The sequence below is a fragment of the Camellia sinensis genome, chromosome 2 (genome assembly GCF_055761805.1).
Source record: "Camellia sinensis isolate YWXY chromosome 2, ASM5576180v1, whole genome shotgun sequence".
Taxonomy (NCBI): domain Eukaryota; kingdom Viridiplantae; phylum Streptophyta; class Magnoliopsida; order Ericales; family Theaceae; genus Camellia; species Camellia sinensis.
Genome location: NC_138962.1, coordinates 170342775 through 170363722, shown reverse-complemented (window position 1 = coordinate 170363722; position 20948 = coordinate 170342775). Strand labels below are relative to the sequence as shown.

The window sequence follows — 20948 nt, the reverse complement described above, 5'->3', positions numbered from 1 at the left end:
ACCGTTTAGATATAGAAATTTTACAAGCAAAGCAATGTAAAACTGTAGGATAAATGTAGCATAATTTCCAAGAGGAACATGAGGACCAAGACAGGTTAAAATCTTTCCCAAAAGCAATCGAGGATCTAATCTATTGTTTATGTTCAAGCATACATATCTTCACTAAATTGGCCCAACAAAGACTTATAGATGCAATGGTAAGGAAGAATGATATGATCATCGTAAATAGCTCTTTGGTGTTCCAAGATGATTTACCTGTACATCAGAAGAATCCGGATGCGGAGTCCTTGGTTATGCTACAGATTGTACAATAATTGATTTGTCATCAGCTTATCATGCCAATTGCATAAAGAAGCAGAAGATAAGAAAAACAATTTAGGCAAGTAGTTCACAACAAGAGTTCCATATTGTGTAGTAAAATGATATTCACACTCCATTTTTTTGTCTTTTAGCCTCTCACAAGGATAGTAAAGAAAAAATTAAGAGAATTCAATGCCGCAGAATAAGGTAATTAGAAAATATGAACTAATTCAATTTGAATTTCCAAGAAATTTTTTAAAAAAAATGTACTGAAATGCAAAAAAAAAAAAGAAAAAAAATATCAAAATCACCAAGTTCATAATAAATCAGATTTGAAATGGGATTATTTCAAAAAAAAAAAAATTTGAACTTCTATAATTTTGTATTACATAAAGATATAAAACAGGTAAACACATGATTTTGTCTAGTGTGCAAGAGTTCTTCTATAATTCTATATTCTTTACTCACAATAATAAGCGACATAATTTTACATCAGTCTGGTACTCTGCACAAGTGTACCTGCTCTTTAAATTGCTCTTCTTTCTCTTCAAAACTAGAAAGAGCCACAACTTCAACCTGCAATTAAATCAATGATAAGAATTTTATACAGATGCATAATCATTCATTCTCAACAAATAGATATAAAATTATATACGTGCATAATAATTCATTCTCAACAAATAGATAGAAACATACCTAAGCTCTTTTTAGAGTAGGACTGTGAAATCTTACATTAAAAAATTCACTTAAGGGAGTTTCCTTGTGAGCTTCTGGCTTAGGAACAGAGTACCAAATCTGCCAAAAGGTAAAGATAACCAAAAATATAACAGCACAAAATTAGCCAGAGAGCTTGTTTCCAACAAGAAAATCTATCACTGCTATGAACAAATTCAGCAACCTGCATTTTGGGACATATACATCTACACCATAACCAAACAAGGGACTTATTAGCATATTAACAGAGTAGCTTGATAAATAAATAAAAAACACCAAAAAATATAATTTTGAATTTTCAAAAATTATTTCCACCCCCCAAAAGAGAAAATCATCCAAAATTAATGAAACTTTTCCCCATTTATTTCACCATATTTGAAAAAAATTTATAAAATAAAATAAAAAATTCAAAAAGCTCACTCAAACAGAGACCCTTACAATAAAACCAAAGTTTGTGTTCTGTGTGCCACAAATCAGACAATTTAATTCATGAAGTGTCACAACCTATGACCATGGAAGAATATAGATGAAGTTTAGGTTCAACCAAGCATCAAACCAATTGGAACAATAGCAGCCTATAAAATAAACAGAATAGGATATATACATAAGCAGAATGGGATACATTAGAAGCATAGGAATTTAGCATCAAGTGCACAAGGGATACATTAGCAGAATGGAAGTTCTTGAACCAACCAGAACATCTGATAGACTTCCAATTTCAATAACAATTGAACTGTGTTTGTAATCCCATCGATTATTCAATTCCATTTTACACCTATAATTTTGAATCTAAACAATGGTAATCAGACGAAGAGTTTATGAAACCCTAGCTTCAATTCCTCTTATCTGTGAATCAAAAGCAATAACTAAAGAATCATACAAGAGGAGGTTGAGTAAATTTCCTAAAATACAGGCATAAATAAATAAAAATCAATAAAATAGGTTTTCTAATTTTGAAGTAGAACACCAAAATTCAAAAGACGTAAATTTAGATGTACATACAGAGTCGCATATTTTATACATAGATATATAAAACAATAAACAAACAAATAGAATAAAAATACTTGATCAATTCACAAATGAAAAGGTTCAATTCAGATGTATTTATAGAGAGAGAGAGTGAGAGAGAGAGATTCATGTGGCACCTACTTCTGCTCCATGGCCTTGGAGAACTCAGCCTCCTGCTGCGCCACCTACTTCTGCTCCACGGCCTTGGAGAACTCAGCCCCATACAACAAGTGCGTGATCGCAACGTCATCGAGAACGATGTTGAAATCCTTAGCACGACGAACCAAGCTCTCGCGAACCAATGCAGAGATGCTGGGACGCTCGGTGAGGAGCTCATCAGCATTGAATTGAACGACGACCGCCTTGAGGACTTCGTTGCTGATCGAAGGAAGGACTTTCTCGTCGTATTCGAGGCCTAGGGTTTGGAAGATTCGGGGGAGTTGAGAGAACTCGGGGCAAGAGAGGACACAGAGGGTTAGGTTAACCATTTGGAGGTCCTTGGTGCCGGAGATGGAGGAGAAGATGTGCGGGCAAGTTTGGATGTCGAAGATGAAAGGCTTTTGGCGCCATGGGATGAGGGTTTGTGAGTGAGAGAGAGAGAGAGAGAGAGAGAGAGAGAGAGAGAGATATGTGAATAAGAACGAATTAGCTAGGGCTTTGTTTCAAAAGGAAAAGGCAAAGCAAATTAATGGGTAAATTACAAACATACTCTCTTCTTAAATTATAAATTATTTTTTGTAATTTTAAAAATTACATTATACCTTCTCAAGTTTCTATTTTCATAATAAATAGATTTTTTTATTATTAAATTATTAAGTTAATTAATAATTTTTAATAATATTAAAATTTTATTTCAATTAATAATTTAAATAATTTTATTATTGTATAGGTGAACAGTTATAAATTTCATTTTTTTAATTAATTATGTTAAATAAAAAATTATGATATGGAGATATTTGTAATTTTTCAAATCATATGGGACAATTCGTAACTTAAGTAAACCTCAAAGGTTGTATTTGTAATTTATTCCAAGTTAATTGGAGAAGAGACCTATACGTGTTTAGCAAATTCAATCTTGGTAGGTGTTTCAAAGAGTCATGGTCATCTCAATCGTGAAGAAGAGGCGCGAATATGAGAATAATTATTTTATATGAAAATTAAATTGAAAAATTATATACAATCACACCTGAAATTGTGATGAAAATAAATATATATAATCACACAGATGGTTGGGTGACGTGTGGGTTAGCCGGTGCGACAAAGATGATAGACGGTGTGACGGAGATGGATGGGTGAGAGAGTGACAGAGAGAGATATAGAAAGTAAAATAGATGCATCTAAATAGAGAGAGATCTATCTCTTGGTTCAATTTTATTTTTTTATTGATTTTAAGCATTTGGTGATGAATATTGGTTTTCCTTTCTAAAAAAATACATTTGGAGACAAAATTATTTCCTCTCTAAAATTTTTTACAATGGTGATGAAAAATTTCGTCTCCAAAATGGCGCAAAATCTTCCCCCATATTCTCTATGAGTGGGAAATTGTTTTGTGACGAAAAATAAAATTTAGAGACGAATAAAATTTCGTCACCTATTATTTTATTTGATTTTAAGCATTTGGTAACGAAATTTGGTTTTCGTCTTTAAAAATAGTACAATTGGAGGCGAAATCTTATTTTCATCACTAAAATATGCATATTTGGAGACAATATTTTTTCATCATGCATTTTCATCACCATAGGCCTTTTTTGTTGTAGTGTATATATATATGACATTTATGACAATAGAGTTATTCCATCTACACAATGAGTAAAATTTCAATATAACGATAATATTATGTTATGATCAAATTAGCAAAGGTCTAGGACAACTCTAGTCTAGATTTTCTACTTTGATACTGGTTGAGTTCATACATAGGAATGTTGTTTGATTTTTTCAATGATTTGGTTGGCTGTTTTGAGATGTTCTCATCACTTAAAAATATTAGTTCCATCCCAAAAATGTTCCAAAAAATCTTGTTCAACATTCCAATTCAAAGTTGGGTCTTACTAACAAGTACTCCTAAGATATAAGAAAAAACAAAATATATGTAGATCCAGAAACATCTATTATTAATTCAATACACTTTTTATGAATTTTAAAATACTTTACAACTTTTTACACTTTTTCATTACACTTTTTATACATTCTCAATATTAACTAATGTCATGAAAACATTTGTTGGCATTTTCCTTCAAAATTTTGTGATTAAGTTGAGTTAAATTTCTATCACCTCTTGCCTTACAAGTTTTCCTAGCAAGTTTTTTGAGTCTTGAGCATGGTTGCTTGCTTCGATTTCCCATTCATCTTGTTATTTGCCAATTTTGACACTTTGTTTTGATTATAAATTTGAATAAAAAATTAAAAAGAAAAAAAATGTAAGTGAAATGTGAATAAAATATAATTATATTTACATTTTATTCACATTTTCTCTTTTATTTTCAAATCTATACTTAAATCCATGATCTAAATATAGCCTAAATGGCGCATTTACCATCTTAAGTCTATTAGTTTCATAATCTCCAAAGTCTGTGTTTGGATCATGGATTTGAGTAAAAATTTGAAAAGGAAAAATATCATTATAACCCTTATGGTTTGAGCTCGAAACATTTTACCCTTCTATTGGTCAATATAGTCAGAAAAGCCCCATGTGATTTTGAACAAAAGTTTAACCTTTAACACTGTTAACTATAGATGTGAAATGCTTATAATATCCTCGAACTCTATGCTTTTTTTGTTATTTTCTTTCTCTCTTTTCTCTCATATACATAATTTTTAATTTCTAATATTAATTCAATTAAATCACAATTAATTATAAGTTCTTAATTATTTAATGTAATTCTTAACTTTTTAATCTAATATTAATTTAATTATTTTTAAGATCACAATTAATCCTAAATCCTTAATTATTTATAATAATTGTTAAAATTTTAATCGAATTATGTTTTATAGATCACAATTAATCATAAATTCTTAATTATTTATTATAATTCCTAACATCTTAATCTAATTTTAATCTAATTATTTTTTAGATCAATTCTAATTATTATTTAATATATATTTTAATTTAATTAAATTTTAAATCAATCCTTAATTATATTTTATATTTTAGATCAATTTTTAATTATATTTTAGTTTAATTTAATTTTAATTAACATCTTAATCTAATTTTAGGTTGGGAGAAAATGGGGGATAAAATTGTCTTTTTGTTGTGTTACTTTCAACTTCTTCTTTTTTTTAAAAAAAAGAAAATTAGGCTCACTTTAAAGAATGGTGTGTGTCAAACGCTTTTTGTTAGTTTGGATGGAAAAATTAACAATGACACTTAAATCCAAAATCACATGGGAACTTTTTGACTATATTTAAACCATAAGGAGGTAAAGTGCTCCGAAATCACAAGGAGGTAAATGAATTTTGCCCCAAAGAAAAAAAAGAAGAAAAGTTAGGTGAAATGTGAATAAAATATAATTACATTTCATCTATCTTTTCTCTTTCTCTTTTTAGATTCCTACTAAAATTTATGATCTAAACACAGTTTGAATCTCTATCCAAGACTATTATCAAATCGAGCAAGGTGCTCATGTTGGTATCCACCCATTTAGTGGCTAGTTGGATGAAAAATTACCTCCAAAAAAAAAAAAAAAGGATTTAGGCTCAAATTTGATACGAGAAAGTAATATAAACTTTTCAAAACAAATGACATCAAAAACTGAAATTTCTAAACAATATTATTCTCAAATGAATTTTTTTTTTTTTAAATGAAAAAAATGCACATTCGAAAGTTTTAACGGTGGAATTGGCACGAAAACTGCCTTAGGTAATGGAAAAGTTGTGATTTTTGCTGTTGTGTTATTTCAGATAGAAGATGGGCCTTCCAAACCAAATCTAATAATGTTGTCCGGAGTCTAAGTAAATAGTGGGTGTAACAGTGTTATTATGTGATAGGTATCACCATCCAATAAGTATTTTTGATTTGCAGCAGGACCATAACATTGTTTGTTAATAAGAGATAAGGGTTGATCACTATAGAGGGTCAGAAATTAAACTCCAAATTAAGTATGGGCCTAAGTGGTGAGGTCGCCCCTTTAAGGCGACCAGGAATGACTAAAGGAGCATGGGCTAAAGCCCAAGAAAGTGGACCACTAGTAGGTCGAAGCAGGTCCGACCTGCCAAGGGTCTAAATAGACTCCACTAAGGAAAATGTCTAAGTGAAGTTGCAGAGGCAACACTTGCAGCGGTCAAGTTGCTGAGGCACTTTGCCTCAACGCCGCCATCCCCAATATTGTCGGTTCCACCGCCATCTAAAGTTGCTGAGGGAAAGAGAAAACTGAAGCAACTAAGTTGCGGAGGCAACACTTGCAACGGTCAAGTTGCAGAGGTACTTTGTCAGCACCGCCATTCCAAGTATTGTTGATACAATTGTTATTCCTAGTATTGTCGATACAATTGCTATTCCTAGTATTGTTGGTTCCGCCGCCATCTAAAATTGCTAAGGGAAAGAGAAAACCGAAGCAATTACGTTGCGGAGGCAACACTTGCAGCGGTCAAGTTGCGAAGGTACTTTTGTCTCAGCACCGCCATTCCTAATATTATTCTACCATCTAAACTTGCCACGGGAAATGAATGCAGCAACAACTACGGCCGCAGCAACTAACTTGCAGAGGGAACACCCCGCCAAGGCCAGGAATTGCCAGGGAGAAAAGGCATCATCAACTCAACAACACTTAACTTTAGATTTAGTTTTATCTTAGGAGTAATTTCTCTTTCGAAATATGAGTAGTTCATCACTGTAATTTGTAAACTTTTATGAATTTCAGTAGTTTCACTTTTGAAATTACTTTTTGTTTACTTTGTAACTGTCAATTGTTCTAGAGAAGTCCTGATTACTTTGAGGCATTTGAATCAATTACACAGTTGCCTGGTTATTTTTGTTTGATTGTTTGGTTCGAATTGTTGCTTAATCCCTGTCAATTGGGAATAAGTATAATTTTTACTAACAATTTTTGGCACGCTCAGTGGAACATCATCATAATTTGGAGTAATGGTTAAGGCAAAGAAGTAAAAGGATAAGCATTTGGAGGAGAGGCCTATTGAGTTTGAGAAGGAAGAGGGTAGACTAGGACTTGGTCTTAGATGATGGCGGAGATGCTCAACATGTGAGCCAGGTGGTGGCTCCAAAAGGCATACTAGTGGCCAAGCATTGAGTGTACAAGGCCAAACAAGTGGCCATGCTAAAATCCCTACAGGAGTTTTGGTTGCATAGTTGAGAGAAGCCATGGCAAACCAGTCACTTTAAGAGAACCAAATTCTCTTAGTAGAAGTCAGGAGTGTGATGAATGGTCCATTAATGGGACATTCAAGCCAAGTTGAAGTGAAGGAACAAAAGATGTCTTCAAATGTTGGAGGAGTGCATTATAAGGACCCAACTACTAAGGAGAGAATGCAAGAGGTATTTCAAACTCCAAATTTCAAAATTCTGAAAAATTAGCCTAAGACTAGGCATGGGGGGGCAATTTAGGCCTCATGCTTTTTCTAGTCCTATGTATGGTCAAAGGGGAGTGGAAAATAAGAACTAGTTTAACACTGAATTTAGTAATCATCATAATGTAAGGCCAAGAAACAATCCTGTGTTTGAAATTACAATGAAGTTTTTGAAAACCAAAATGTCAGGCCTGGTGAGGTTCACAATTTGGGTTATGGGAACCAATGGTTTAATAATTTTGAAAATTCTGCGGCTTATTATGAAATGAATAGGCCTGAAGTGTATTATGACCCATTTGGAAATGGCCCAAGGCTAAGAGGAACAAGACCGCCTATGTGGGGTTTACATTTTGATAGACAAGATTACTTCAAAAATAATCTTAATAATTATGGCCTTGGGGGGCAAAATGCCTTCAACCTCATAGATAATTTTTGAAGGGGTCAAATTATACAAATTGTCCAAGACCTGTATGGTCTAGGTGTGAGAAGGTCTGAGAGGCCAAGGTTCAGGAAACCTTACCCTCAATGGGTTGATGAAGAACCCTTTCCTAGAAACTATAGGGTTCCTGAATTTTCTTTGTTTAATGGTGAGGAGAGTTAGTCAACAAAATCAAATATGAGTCTATACTTAGAGAGGGAAAGCATAGAAATGCAAATTCATATGGAACTTATTTTTCAGGAGGTGGATTTGGAGACAAAAATTGATGTGGATGTGGCACAAGTTGGCAAGACACCAGTGGTTTATTGGACTTTGAGGAAAGTAGACAAACCAATGAATATGACAACAACTCAGCCAGCTAAAAGAAATACTAACACTGCCTTTAGGCAGTATTCTTTTGATTTTTTTGATGAATTGTTGGCTAGCAGGTTTTTAACTTTCTCTCCTGGACATGTAATTCCAAAAGAATAAGATAGGGTGGGAAAAGAGTATTGTAAATAGCGTAATACTTTTAGACACTCTACTAATAATTATGTAACTTTTTGAAATTGTGTACAGGATTTGATTCAGAAGGGATTGTTAAAGTATGCAGAAAAAGACAAAGGGGTGATGGCTGTGGACAGTAATCCATTTTCAGAGATGGCCTCAATTCATATGATGGCAACCAGCATTAAAAGAAAAGCCCCAAATCCAAGTGTGTTGCTGACAGATTTGGAGAGAATTCATAGAGAGAAAATGGAGAAAAGAAAGCAAGCAGTTGATGAAGATATGTTTGTTTTTCAAGGTGTGGAATTGAGAAAGAAAAGTTGCAAGCAATCCTTGCTGACAAACTGAAAGAAAGTGTGAAAGATTATGGCTTGAGGTTCAACACCGTGGGAAGAGGTGATCTTCAAATCTATAATGGAGATAAGTTGCTATACGATGGACAGGATCTTGGAATTTTGGACCTATTGACAGGTCATATGGAGACAAAGATGGCCTATTTTTGTTCAAATGGGAGTATGTTTATCCTTGTCTCCATGGAGCAGAAGTAGTTTGAGTGGGTCAGTTTAGGCCAAGTCAATTCAATGGCCAAGGAGTGAGGTTCCCATAAGCTTATCCACCAATTCAACCAAGAATGGTGAAGCCACCAGCTACGAAGCACAGACACGGATATGGACACGTGATACGACAATTTCGAAAAAATGGGAACACAAACACGGCAGGGGACACGGCAAATTTTTTGATTTTTTTTATAAATATTTTTATTTTAATACATCAATTATTTTATTTATTTTTTAAATAATGTGTTCTTATTAATTATTTTATTTTATATTATATATGTGTTTTTTTTTATTAATATGTATAAATATATAAGATACAAAATATTTTTTTTTATTAATACATATATATTGTAAGTATTATATCTTATATATATTATAAGGATTATATCTTATATATATATTATAAGAATATCTCATTTATAGTTCTATACACTTATACAGATGTATAAGATAAAACTGACGAAAAGGCGAGAGCGAGAGAGAGAGAGAGAAGGCGAGAGACGCGATTTGGTCAAAGACGTGATCGAGTGAGAGACGCGACTGGATGGAGGTCATCGAAGTCGACTGGTTCGATTGGTTCGAAGGTCATCGTCTTCTCTTCCATTCTAAGGACAAGCCGACCGGGTTTCCTTTCTCTTCTCCTTTACTCTTCTTCTTCTTTTCCGTTTGTGTCCAGATTTGGACACGCGTGTCCCCGCCGTGTCCCCTGCAAAAAAGTAATTAAATTAAAAGGACACGCCATTTGGCGTGTCCCGTACGTATACTCGGCGTGTCCTTGTGTCCGACACCGACACTACATCAAATTTGACATGTCCATGCTTCATAGGTCACCAGTTCCTACAAATGCTGGGTGGCAAGGTGTTTTGCATCCCAAATTTCCTTTGTCAGTTTGGAGACCTATGGGCTGAACTAGAACACAAGTGATGAGGGAACAAAGGAAGTATCATGCTAGATTTTTAACAAAAGAGGGTGATAATCCAAACAGAGATGATCAGAACAAATTTAATTTGGGTAAGGAAAAAAGAACAGAAAGTGGTTGGTGAGACAAGTAAGACAGAGAAGGTAATAATGAGTAAAACACCTAAGGAGATACTTCTTAGGAGGCAATTGGAAGAAATTTCTAAGGCTCTTCTTTCTGATGAGGAGAGTGGGGAAGATGAGGAAATGGTTGACAAAGATGAAAAGTCACGGGTAAGTTGGAGGAGGTTCCTGTCGACAGTGAGGAGGATGCAAAGTCGAAGAGTTCTAGGGATTTTGGTGAGAAGTTAGCATCAATTAGGTTTAGATCTCTTCCTCCAAACACATAATCTAACATGATCTTGGCTTTGCCTAAGAAGTTTAAGGCTAAACCTGGACAATTGGAGCAGCTTGAGGGGGATGTAAAAGACTTATCTGAGCGTGCTGTAATGGTAACAGAAGTGAGCAAGTCAAGGGAGGAAGTTGGTAAGTCTATCCAGGTGGTGAAAACTTGCAATGGTGAGAAAGTGGTGCTTCAGTCACTATATGTCAGTGCCACTTGAATGGGTGTCCTTTGACAAAAGTCTCGATTGACAATGGGGCTATTATGAATATTTTGCCTACCAGGATTTTAAATATAATTGGTAAGTCAGTAGATGATTTGATTCCTACTGATGTATCTATGAGTTATTTTTCAGGAGGTTCTTTTGATACAAGGGTGATTGTCCTACAATTGCAAGTTGGAAATAGAATGATGGGAGCAACATTTTTTGTAATAGACTCCACCTCAAACTACAATTTGCCACTTGGAAGGGATTGGATTCATTCCAATAATTGTGTGCCCTCATCTCTTCATCAGACCTTGATTTTCTTGACAGTAAAAGGCCAGGAAGGGAAGGGCATGGAAGTTTTCTAGGCAAAAGTGTTGATTGAAGAAAATCAAGCAGGCACTTCCATAATGTGGAGGATATGCTGTATACAGAGGAGTTTAGGCCTATGGTGTTGGAAAATGAAGAATTAAGATCAAGGGGAATTGGTTTGACTTATGACAAATTTTAGAAGTTCATTGAAGAGGGTTTTCAACAGATGAACAAGGAACTGGCCAGGCCAAGTGTCTTAAAGACCAAGCCTATAGATGAAGTGTTGATTGAAGACACTACCAATGAAGATAAAGATGAGTGAAAGTGAATTTGATTCAGTTGTAATTAGGAGTACTTTTATTAGGTTTTTTTTAATTTCTTTTTAGAAAGAAGGTTAGGTGGTATATTGCCTTAGTGTTTTTGGGCGAAATGTGTGGTAGATGATCACCCTCTAGATTATAAAGAGGTGCAGTATGAAAATCTAAAGGCAGCTCCTACAAAGCTTGATGATCTCAAGGCTGATGTGCAGGACCCTTTAGATGAGTTTAATTTAGGGAATGAGGCCTATAAGAGGCCTATCTATGTAAATGCTTCACTATCTAATGAATGTAAAGTCAAGCTAGTTTACGTTGATTTCAGATTATTCTAATTGTTTTGCTTGGAGTTATGATGAGATGCCTGGTTTAGACAGGTCTTTGGTTGAACACAAACTCCCAATTAAGCCAGACTACGTGCCACATAAGCAGCATGCTAGGAGAATGAAAAATGAAGTCACTCTTATAGTGAAAGATGAAATTGAAAGGTTTTTAAAAGTTGGTTTTATTAGAACAGCCAGATATGTGAAATGGTTGTCTAATATAATTCCAGTCCTTAAAAAGAATGGCAAGACAAGGGTTTGTATTGATTTTAGAACTTTGAATATGGCTACACCTAAAGATGAATATCCTATGCTAGTTACAAACTTGTTAGTTGATTCAGTTGCAAGGCATAAGATCTTGTCATTCATGGATAGGCATGCTGGCTACAATTAAATCTTTCTCAATCCAGATGATGTTCATGAAACTGTATTTAGATGCTGTTAGTAAAAATTATGCTTATTCCCAATCGACAAGGATTAAACAACAATTCAAACCAAACAATCAAACAAGAATAACCAGGGAACTGTGTAATTGATTCAGATGCCTTAAAGGAATGAGAACTTCTCTGGAACAATTGATAGTTACAAAATAAACAAAAAGGAATTTCAAAAGTAAAACTATTGAAGTTCACAAAAGTTTACAAATTACAATGATGAACTACTCCTATTTCGAAAGAGTACTCCTACGATAAAACTAAATCTAGAGCTATGTGTTGTTGAGCTAATATATCCTTTCTCCCTGGCAATTCCTGGCCTTTATAACTTCCCATCTTTCTCTGGCCCATGATTGCATGTTCTCCCTGATTGTTGCAACTATCTTTGTTTAACTGTTGTAACTGCTCCTTCACTTCCAAGCCCTTAAACTTCACCAATTCTTCATCTCTGCCTGTCAAACCATCTTCCCTTCATAATGCCACGTGTCCCTTAATACTTTGGACTTTCGATTGACAGAGCCAAATCCTTACTCTGCACATGCTCACTTCTACAACAATCCACCAAGTCCATGACTTAACCTTAACCTGGCAACTGCTCCATTACCTAGACCACTTATTGCACTTGACCTATTCCTCTAATGCCATATGTCCCCTTGACTGGTAAAAGACTCTCACATTGACTTTGCCACATGTCACCACCTGGTTAATCCACCTATTGACAAGAATTTGACAAAAATAGGTGTAAATAATGCCCCCCTTGTTTAAGTTAAATTAATAAAATAGTTTAATTTAACTTAAACAAATCTCTTTCTTAGGCCCAAATGAATATCTATTTAATTTGAATAACACCATGTAATGGGCCCATCATAAGCTATAAAAGCTCCAACTCTTTCAGTCCATTTCTCTCTTCTTCATAATTTTCATATCAAAACTCACAAACCTTACAACCCTAAACAAATGGCTCCCTAGAAATCAAAAACTACTAAGGACGATGAACCCAATGAAGAGCTCCTTCGATTCCCAAATTCCATAAGAGAACTCATTACTCCCGTGAAACTAGATGTAACTTTACTCCCAAACATTATCATTGTTGCCAAAGCAACCCTAGGTCCTACATTATTAACCTACTTTCCAGATGAACTATCTCCATACTACCCACTTGCCAATGCCGAAAACCTGCTCCTTAACCAATCCAAACTCAATTGGACCAATTGAGATAGCAGCAAGAACCCTCTCAAATCAAGGCGACAACTAGACCTCATTTGGCAAAGTTGGGTCAAGCGAATTGAAGCTCATGACTCAAATGTATGGAAGCATCTAGGCATTAGTGAGGTAATTCGACTGTCGACCTTGAAATTTGACATGAATAAATGGTTGATTGCTGCTACTACTTGTTTTTTGTCTTAATCATGTAATTCTATGTTGTTGGCTTTTGGGATGATATCCCTAACTATTCTTGATGTAGCCCACTTGACTGGACTTCCCATCCTAGGATTAGAAATCAATGCCTTGCTAAAGCCTCCACCAGTGATCTTCACCCTCAACACTGATACGAGTTATACTGAGTTTACTAAAAAGTACAAGGGTAATAAGAACTCCCTTGTTAGTGACCAAGAAAGGGCAACTTTTTATTTAGTTCAGCTTTGCTAATTCTTATTTTGTGTTCCTAGTTACAAAATCACCAAGGAATATCTCCCACTAGCTTTATGCCTACAAGATGGCCAAGTCATTGCATTAGCCCCTTACCTACTTGCTGCCTTATACAAAGTTATGTTTTCCCTTGTTGACAAAAAGATATCTGCCAACTATGGAGGGCTATTTTGGCTTTTCAAGCTTGGTTGTATGCTTATTTCCCAGAAGTACAACCCCTAAAACCAAACATCATGATGCAGTCCATTGCTCTTATGCAAAGTATTTCTTGACGTTTGTTAATAAGCCTAACCGTAGCTTCTCCCAATACCTTACCACATTCTTCAATCTTCCATTTGGCAGAAACCCTCTTCGCTTTAGGCCATTCCACCATTGTCAATTCTCTTCTTCTAGGTAGATCATCTTTCCAAAAATCCATCCACTTTGACAACTGACCAAATAAAGTCCCAAGTTGAAACATGGAAACATGTTCTCTCTTGTAGACATATTCTTGTTGGTTGCTTCATTTCTTCTACAAGAATGTCTAGCTGTAGCTTTGAAACCTATTGTCCAAACCAATGGACAAGACAATTTGGTCTTACCTAATGCACTCCATACCCTTACTTTCATCCCACTATTCATGAGGACATAGGATCAAGAATCAGCATCAAAGACCCCTCACAAGCAAGAAGGATCCAAGCAGCAAATGAAGACATTCTTAAGAACTTTGGCACCTAGTTCTTTATGCGTGTCTCTGATCTCAATAAGGGTTTTGAGCATTGGTGGAATGTCATGGCTGCAGCTATCTTTTCTAAACCCCTTGAAACTTGCCTCAAGGACACATCCATTGATAATCAAGGCTCTAAACTACCACCCCCCAAATCTCAAAATTATAGTTGAAACTTAACTTTTAAGCCATCAAACTCATAGTTTTTTTTTTTTTTAACCTCCAACATTTTTAATGTATCTACCTTCTTGCAGCCAAAATCACTTCTATGGTGCCTCCTCCTGTTACTGAGACTCTAATTAGAGACCAAAGTAAAGGTAAAGCACCAAGAGACCCAAATGCTAGACCAGATGCCCCTCCTCTTGTACCTAAACTCGTGAGAGACTTCATCACAGCTCTCCAAGCACAAGAACAGAGAAAGCCAAGGACCAACCAATCACCTTCAAAGGAAGTAAGAACTGAAAAGCAGCAAGAACCTCTTGTTACCTCATTGCCTGAAGAAAACTTCAAGCATAAGAACAGAGAAGGCCAAGGACCAACCAATCACCTTCAAAGGAAGTAAGAACTGAAAAGAAGCAAGAACCTCCTGCTACCTCATTGCCTGAAGAAAACTTCAAGCACAAGAACAGAGAAGGCCAAGGACCAACCAATCACCTTCAAAGGAAGGAAGAACTAAAAAGAAGTAAGAACCTCCTCCTACCTCATTTTCTGAAGAAAACTTTAATCCCTCCTTCAATGAATGGGATGTTCCACTAAGCCACATGCTTGGCCAAACAACCAAAAATCCTTCAAATCATACTTATCAAGTACAATTTCTCACTTCTAAGCTCATATCATTCTTTGAAGAACTAACTAAATCTTAACTTCAACTTGTTCTTTGCAGAGAAAAAGAATGAGAGTTCTTATCTCAATTAATGTTGAAGAAGGAGAAAGCCCCACTGCATCTCCTAAAGAGACTATTCAAAACCATTCCCAAACTTCTGAGAGTGAGCCAAACATTCCAATCACAGACCAACCTGCCCCACATACTAGTCCTGAACCACCTCCTATTAATCTTGAGGATGTAACCCTTAGAGCCTTCCCTATAAAGGTCCTCTATCTTGGAGAAACTAAGCCCATCAAATTTCCATCAGTTTTCTTCCAAAATCCCTCTACATCTGATTCTACTGGTTCTCAAGATGAACAACCAAAAAGGATTAACCTTGACCCATCCACAAATAGTGAATCATCTCCCAATAATCGTCACATTCCTTCCAAGGACCAATCAACTAGCCCTCCTCAATCTGAACCACCAACCAATTACCCATGGTTGGTAAACCCTCCATTTTTATTTTATTGCTATCCCCTTTCAATTAATTCTACTAACTCCTTATTTCTCATCATAGGGGTAGAAACATCAATTGAGAAGACTCCACTCACTAACCCTAATTTCACAAATGAACCTGACATGGCTTCTAAAGTTGCAAACAAAGAAACTACTAAAACAGTGTATAGGAACATTGGAGGCACTCCCCTTTCAACAACAAATGAGCTTCCTATTTCAACCAACACTGAACAACCCTAAGTCTCAACAATTGAACAAATTCCAATTGTGGAACCCACAACTCAACCTATAGTCATCCCAACTTCTACTAAGGTGCAGGAAATGTTTTTTTTTCCCCTCACATTCTGTCTTTTCTTAACAAATATTTCCAATTCTTACTCAATTTTGACTGTCGACAGGTTTCAATCCCTACTGCATCAATCCCTCAAAGGCTTCATCAATTCAACCCTGAGGTTCAACAACTTTTAGCCTCATTTCTAAACCTCATCAATTCCCCCTGGAAGAAATAGCTTGAACATAGCCTAATGAAGCTTTGAATTGCCTGACTGCTATCCAAAACCTATCTCCCAATCCTTTCAATCCAAACTAACTCAAATACTTGGCCAAAATCATTGCTAGATAGCTAACTATTCTAGAGATGATCTAAAGTTGTACTAAAGAGATCCAAACCAAGAAACAATTTCTAGCTACTGCTCAGACTATCTCCAAGTCTCTAATGCTCACTTGCCAGAATTCTTCTAACTTATCTGAACAAGACAAAGCATAAGCACTTGAAGAAGCTAGACTTGAAACAGAACTATCTCTTGTCAAGCAAAAAAGACTTCAACTCCAATAACAAAAGGACCAACTTGGCCATGAAGCTAGGACTTTGCTGGCAAAGATAGGAAATAGCCCATCCACCATTCAAACCACTAAGGCAGAACTTGACAAAGCCCAAGCCATGGTTACAGATGCCCAATCAGAATGGGGCACTCTTGCAATACTTTTTCCAAGAGACTACATACATTTTTTTTTCTTTGTTTTTTGTTCTTGTAAATATTTTGAACAAGCTTCAAGCTTCTTCTTCTTCTTCTTCTTCTTCTTCTTCTTCTTTTTCTTCTTCTTTTTTCTTTTTGTAATTATCTTGGACAAGTTCTTTTGCTCTTGTAAATCCTTGACAATTTCGTCAATTTTAATGTTTGATCTTTTGATACTTTGATACTTCAAGCCTTTCCTTATTAACTTCTTTTGAAACTCTCCCACATAGTTGGGAATATTTCTTTAAATATTTCCCATTTATGCTTTTTCTATGTGATTGCCCTTCCAAGGACTCCAATTGGCATGCTCCTCCTTTGAGGACCTTATGGACTCTAAAAGGCTCTTCCCAATTTAGAGACAGACCACTTGCCAAACTCAGTATCTTTAGTCCCCAAAGGCAAGATAGTTTTCCAAACCAAGTCACCTTCACCAAAAGTTTTTAACTTAACTTTCTTATTATAAACTCTCTCAATCTTCTTCTTTTGAGCTATCATACAATTAAAAGTATCAATTCTCTTGCCTTCTACATTCTGTAATTCTACGAACATGGCTTCATTATACTCATCGACAGGAATACATGATGCCTAACCACCCTATTAGACCTCACTATTACCTCTAAGGATAACACTGCAGCATGACCATAAACCAACTCATAAGGGGAAGCATGAGTGTTATCCCTCTTAGAATTTCTATATGCCCACAGTACCTCAGACAACCATTAATGCCAATCCCTTGGGTTATCCTCTATCACCTTACTCAATGTGGCTCTAATTGTTTTATTTGATGACTTTGATTGCCCATTTGTTTGGGCATAATATGGGGATAAATTAAGTATCTTAATACTATACACTTTGCCAAACACCTTAACTTCATCACCATTAAACATTGGCCTTTGGTCGACAGTGATAGTCTGTGGCAACCCAAATCTATGAACTACATGGTTCTTAATGAAATCAATCACATGAGACTGATTTACTACTTTCAAGGGGACTGTTTCCAACCACTTAGTAAAGTTATCAGTTGCCACCAATATAAATGAGTGTTGTTTTGATGAAGGGAGAAATATTTGGCCAATCAAATCCATTGCCCAACCTTTAAATGGGCAAGGCTTAACAATTGAATGCAAATCCATTGTTGGCACCTCCTATATATTGCCATGCTTTTGGCATTGTTGGCACCCCCTTGCATAACTAATACAATCCTTTCTCATTGAAGGCAAAAAATAACCATGTCTCTTAATCAACCACCTCATATTTTCACCAGCTTGATGAGCACCACAAATGCCTTCATGCACTTCTGTCATGACTTGTATTTGCTCTAGCTCTCTAATGCACAACAAAACTAAACCATCATGGGTTCTTCAAAACAAATCATCGTCCAAAATGACATAGTTTATGGCCTGATATCTTGTTTTCCTATCCACTAATGCATCTGGATTACTTAAATATTTAATCAGTGATGATCTCCAATCATCCTCTGCCACCCCTAAAACAAAAATTGATACACTTTGTTGTTGTTGACACTTAGCACAAAGCATCATTCTCTTTCGAATTCTTACAATCCTTTCTTGAGAACAATCTGGAATTTTTAAACCAGATGTTTCTTGGGCCATCTTATTGGCCTCTTTGTTTTCAAGCCTAAAAATATGTTTAAATTCTACTGATTCAAAACCCTTGACCAATTCTAAAACTTGATCTAGGTATTCCCCAAGTACTGTACTATTGCACTTGTATTGACCTATAACTTGCCTTATCACCAGTTGTGAATCTCCAAACACTCTTAAGTGTGGAATTCTAAGGCTTCTTGCCAACTCCAAACCACTAATCAAAGCTTCATACTCTGCTTGGTTATTTGATTGCACTTGGGCCTCATCCAATTGATAAGAGGATTGAAACACTTGTCCTTGAGGTGTTACCAACACCACCCCATCACCTACACCTTCTCAAGTCACCAAACATCAACTTCCATGGCTTCATTTCGACTGAAAATACTTCATACAAGTCTATTTCGACAAGGTTACAAGGATGTTCAACTAAAATGTCTGCCAATGCTTGGCCTTTCATAGCTTTCTGAGGAACATACTTAAAACAATACTCAATTAAAGCAAGTATCCACTTCCCCTCAAGACTGGCCTTGATAACATATACTTTATCACATCTGTTTGAGCAATCACATTAACTTGTGAAGGCAACATATAATGTCTTAACTTGATTGCTGCAAAATACATGGCCAAACATAATTTTTCCACAAAACTATACCTAGTTTCTACTTCATTCAGCTTTCTACTTAAGTAATATATAGCCTGCTCACACTCTTTCTCATTGTCTTGTGCCAACAAACAACCAATTGATTGCTCCGCTGCTGAAATGTACAATTTCAAGAGCTTTCCTCTGATAGGTGGCATCAAGACTGATTGTTTGGACAAATAATATTTTATTGAATCAAATGCTCTTTGATGCTCACTCTCCCACTTAAATTCCTTATCAAATTTCAACTTTAGTAAGGGAGAAAATGGCAATGCTTTTCCTGCCAAATTAGCAATAAATCTTCTCAAAAATTTATTTGTCCAAGGAAACTTTGCAATTCCTTTTCATTAGATGGGGGTTGCGTTGCCTTAATGGCTTTGGTCTTGTTTAGGCCCACCTTTATTCCCTTCTGATGAACCAAAAAACCCAAGAAGTCACCAGCAAAAACCCAAGGGATTCATCCTTGACTAATAGGTCCTCTTCCTTTGGAAGACCTGTCGAAGATGATCCAAATGCTCACCAAACTCATCTAATTTTATGGTCGCATCATCAATATAAACCTCCAAAAACTTCCCAATCAAATCATGGAAGATAAAATTCATAACCCTTTGATAGGTGGCCCCTGCATTCAGAAGCCCAAGAGGCATCACCACCTATTCAAAAGTTCCTAAGGCCCCTGGCCATCTAAATGCAGTTTTATGAACATCATCTGGATTAAGAGAGATTTGGTTGTAACCAACATACCCATCCATGAATGACAAGATCTTATGTCTTGTAGCTGAATCAACTAAAAAGTTTGCAACTGGGCAAGTTATAGGGATAGCACTCAGGCTTCCCTATATGAGTTGGTTTATGGTCATGTTGCAGTGTTACCCTTTGAGGTAACAGTGAGGTCTAATAGGATGGCTAGGCATCATGATATTCATGTCAATGAGTATAATAAGGCCATATTCGTAAAATTATAGGATGTAGAAGGCAAGAGAATTGATGTTTTTAATTGTATGATGACTCAAAAGAAGAAGATTGAGAGAGTTTCTAATAAGAAAATCAAGTTCAAAACTTTTGGTGAAGGTGACTTGGTTTGGAAAACTATCTTGCCTTTGGGGACAAAAGATCCTGAACTTGACAAGTGATCACCAAATTGGGAAAGGCCTTTTAGAATCCATAAGGTCCTCAAAGGAGGAACATACCAATTGGAATCCTTGGAAGGGCAACCACATAGAAAAAACATAAATGGAAACATCTGCAAGCATGGCTTGGGCTTTGTCAAGTTCTGCCTTGGTGGTTTGAATGGTGGATGGGCTACTTCCTATCTTTGCCAACAAAGTCCTAGCTTCATGGCCAAGTTGGTCCTTTTGTTGTTGGAGTTCAAGTCTTTTCTACTTAACAAGAGATAGTTCTGTTTCAAGTCTAGCTTCTTCAAGTGCTAATGCTTTGTCTAGTTCAGATAAGTTAGAAGAGTTTTGGCAAGTGAGCATTAGAGAGTCGGGGACAGTCTAAGTAGCAGCTAGAAATTGTTTCTTAGCTTGGATCTCTTTAGTACAACACTGGATCATCTCTAGAATATTTGGCCATCCAGCAATGATTCTGGCCAAGTATTTGAGTCGACTTGGATTGAAAGGATTGAGAGATAGCTTTTGGATAACAGTTAGGCAATCCAAAGCTTCATTAGGCTGTGTTCAAGCTATTTCTTCCAAGTGGGAGTTGATGAGGTTTAGAAATGAGGCTAGAAGTTGTTGAACCTCCGGGTTGAATTGATGAAACCTTTGAGGGAGTGGTGTAATGTGTTCAAGGCTTTTCTGAAAGGCAACAATTTCATCCCATATGCTTAGAGTTGATGCAATAGGGATTAAAGCCTGTCGACAGTCAAAATTGAGTAAGAATTAGAAAGTATTAGTTAAGAAAAGACAGAATGTGAGAAGAAAATAAAAAAAAAAACATTTCCTGCACCTCAGTAGAAGTGGGGATAAGTGTAGGTTGAGTTGTGGGTTCCATAGTTGGAATTTGTTCAACTATTGAGACTTGGGGTTGTTCAGTGTTGGTTGAAATAAGAGGCTCATTTTGTTGTTGAAAGGGGAGTGACTCCAATGTTC

At 35.9% G+C, this 20948-nt stretch overlaps 1 pseudogene across 1 annotated transcript; it reads right to left on the bottom strand.

Moving 5' to 3' along the window:
* Nucleotides 1–599: 599 nt before the first annotated feature.
* Nucleotides 600–6541, bottom strand: LOC114298951 (prohibitin-3, mitochondrial pseudogene; annotated as a pseudogene). Its single transcript, XR_014360217.1, has 4 exons — nt 6418–6541; nt 2164–2677; nt 997–1095; nt 600–876 (listed from the first exon to the last, which is right to left on the bottom strand). The product of XR_014360217.1 is annotated as a prohibitin-3, mitochondrial pseudogene (transcript).
* Nucleotides 6542–20948: the final 14407 nt, after the last annotated feature.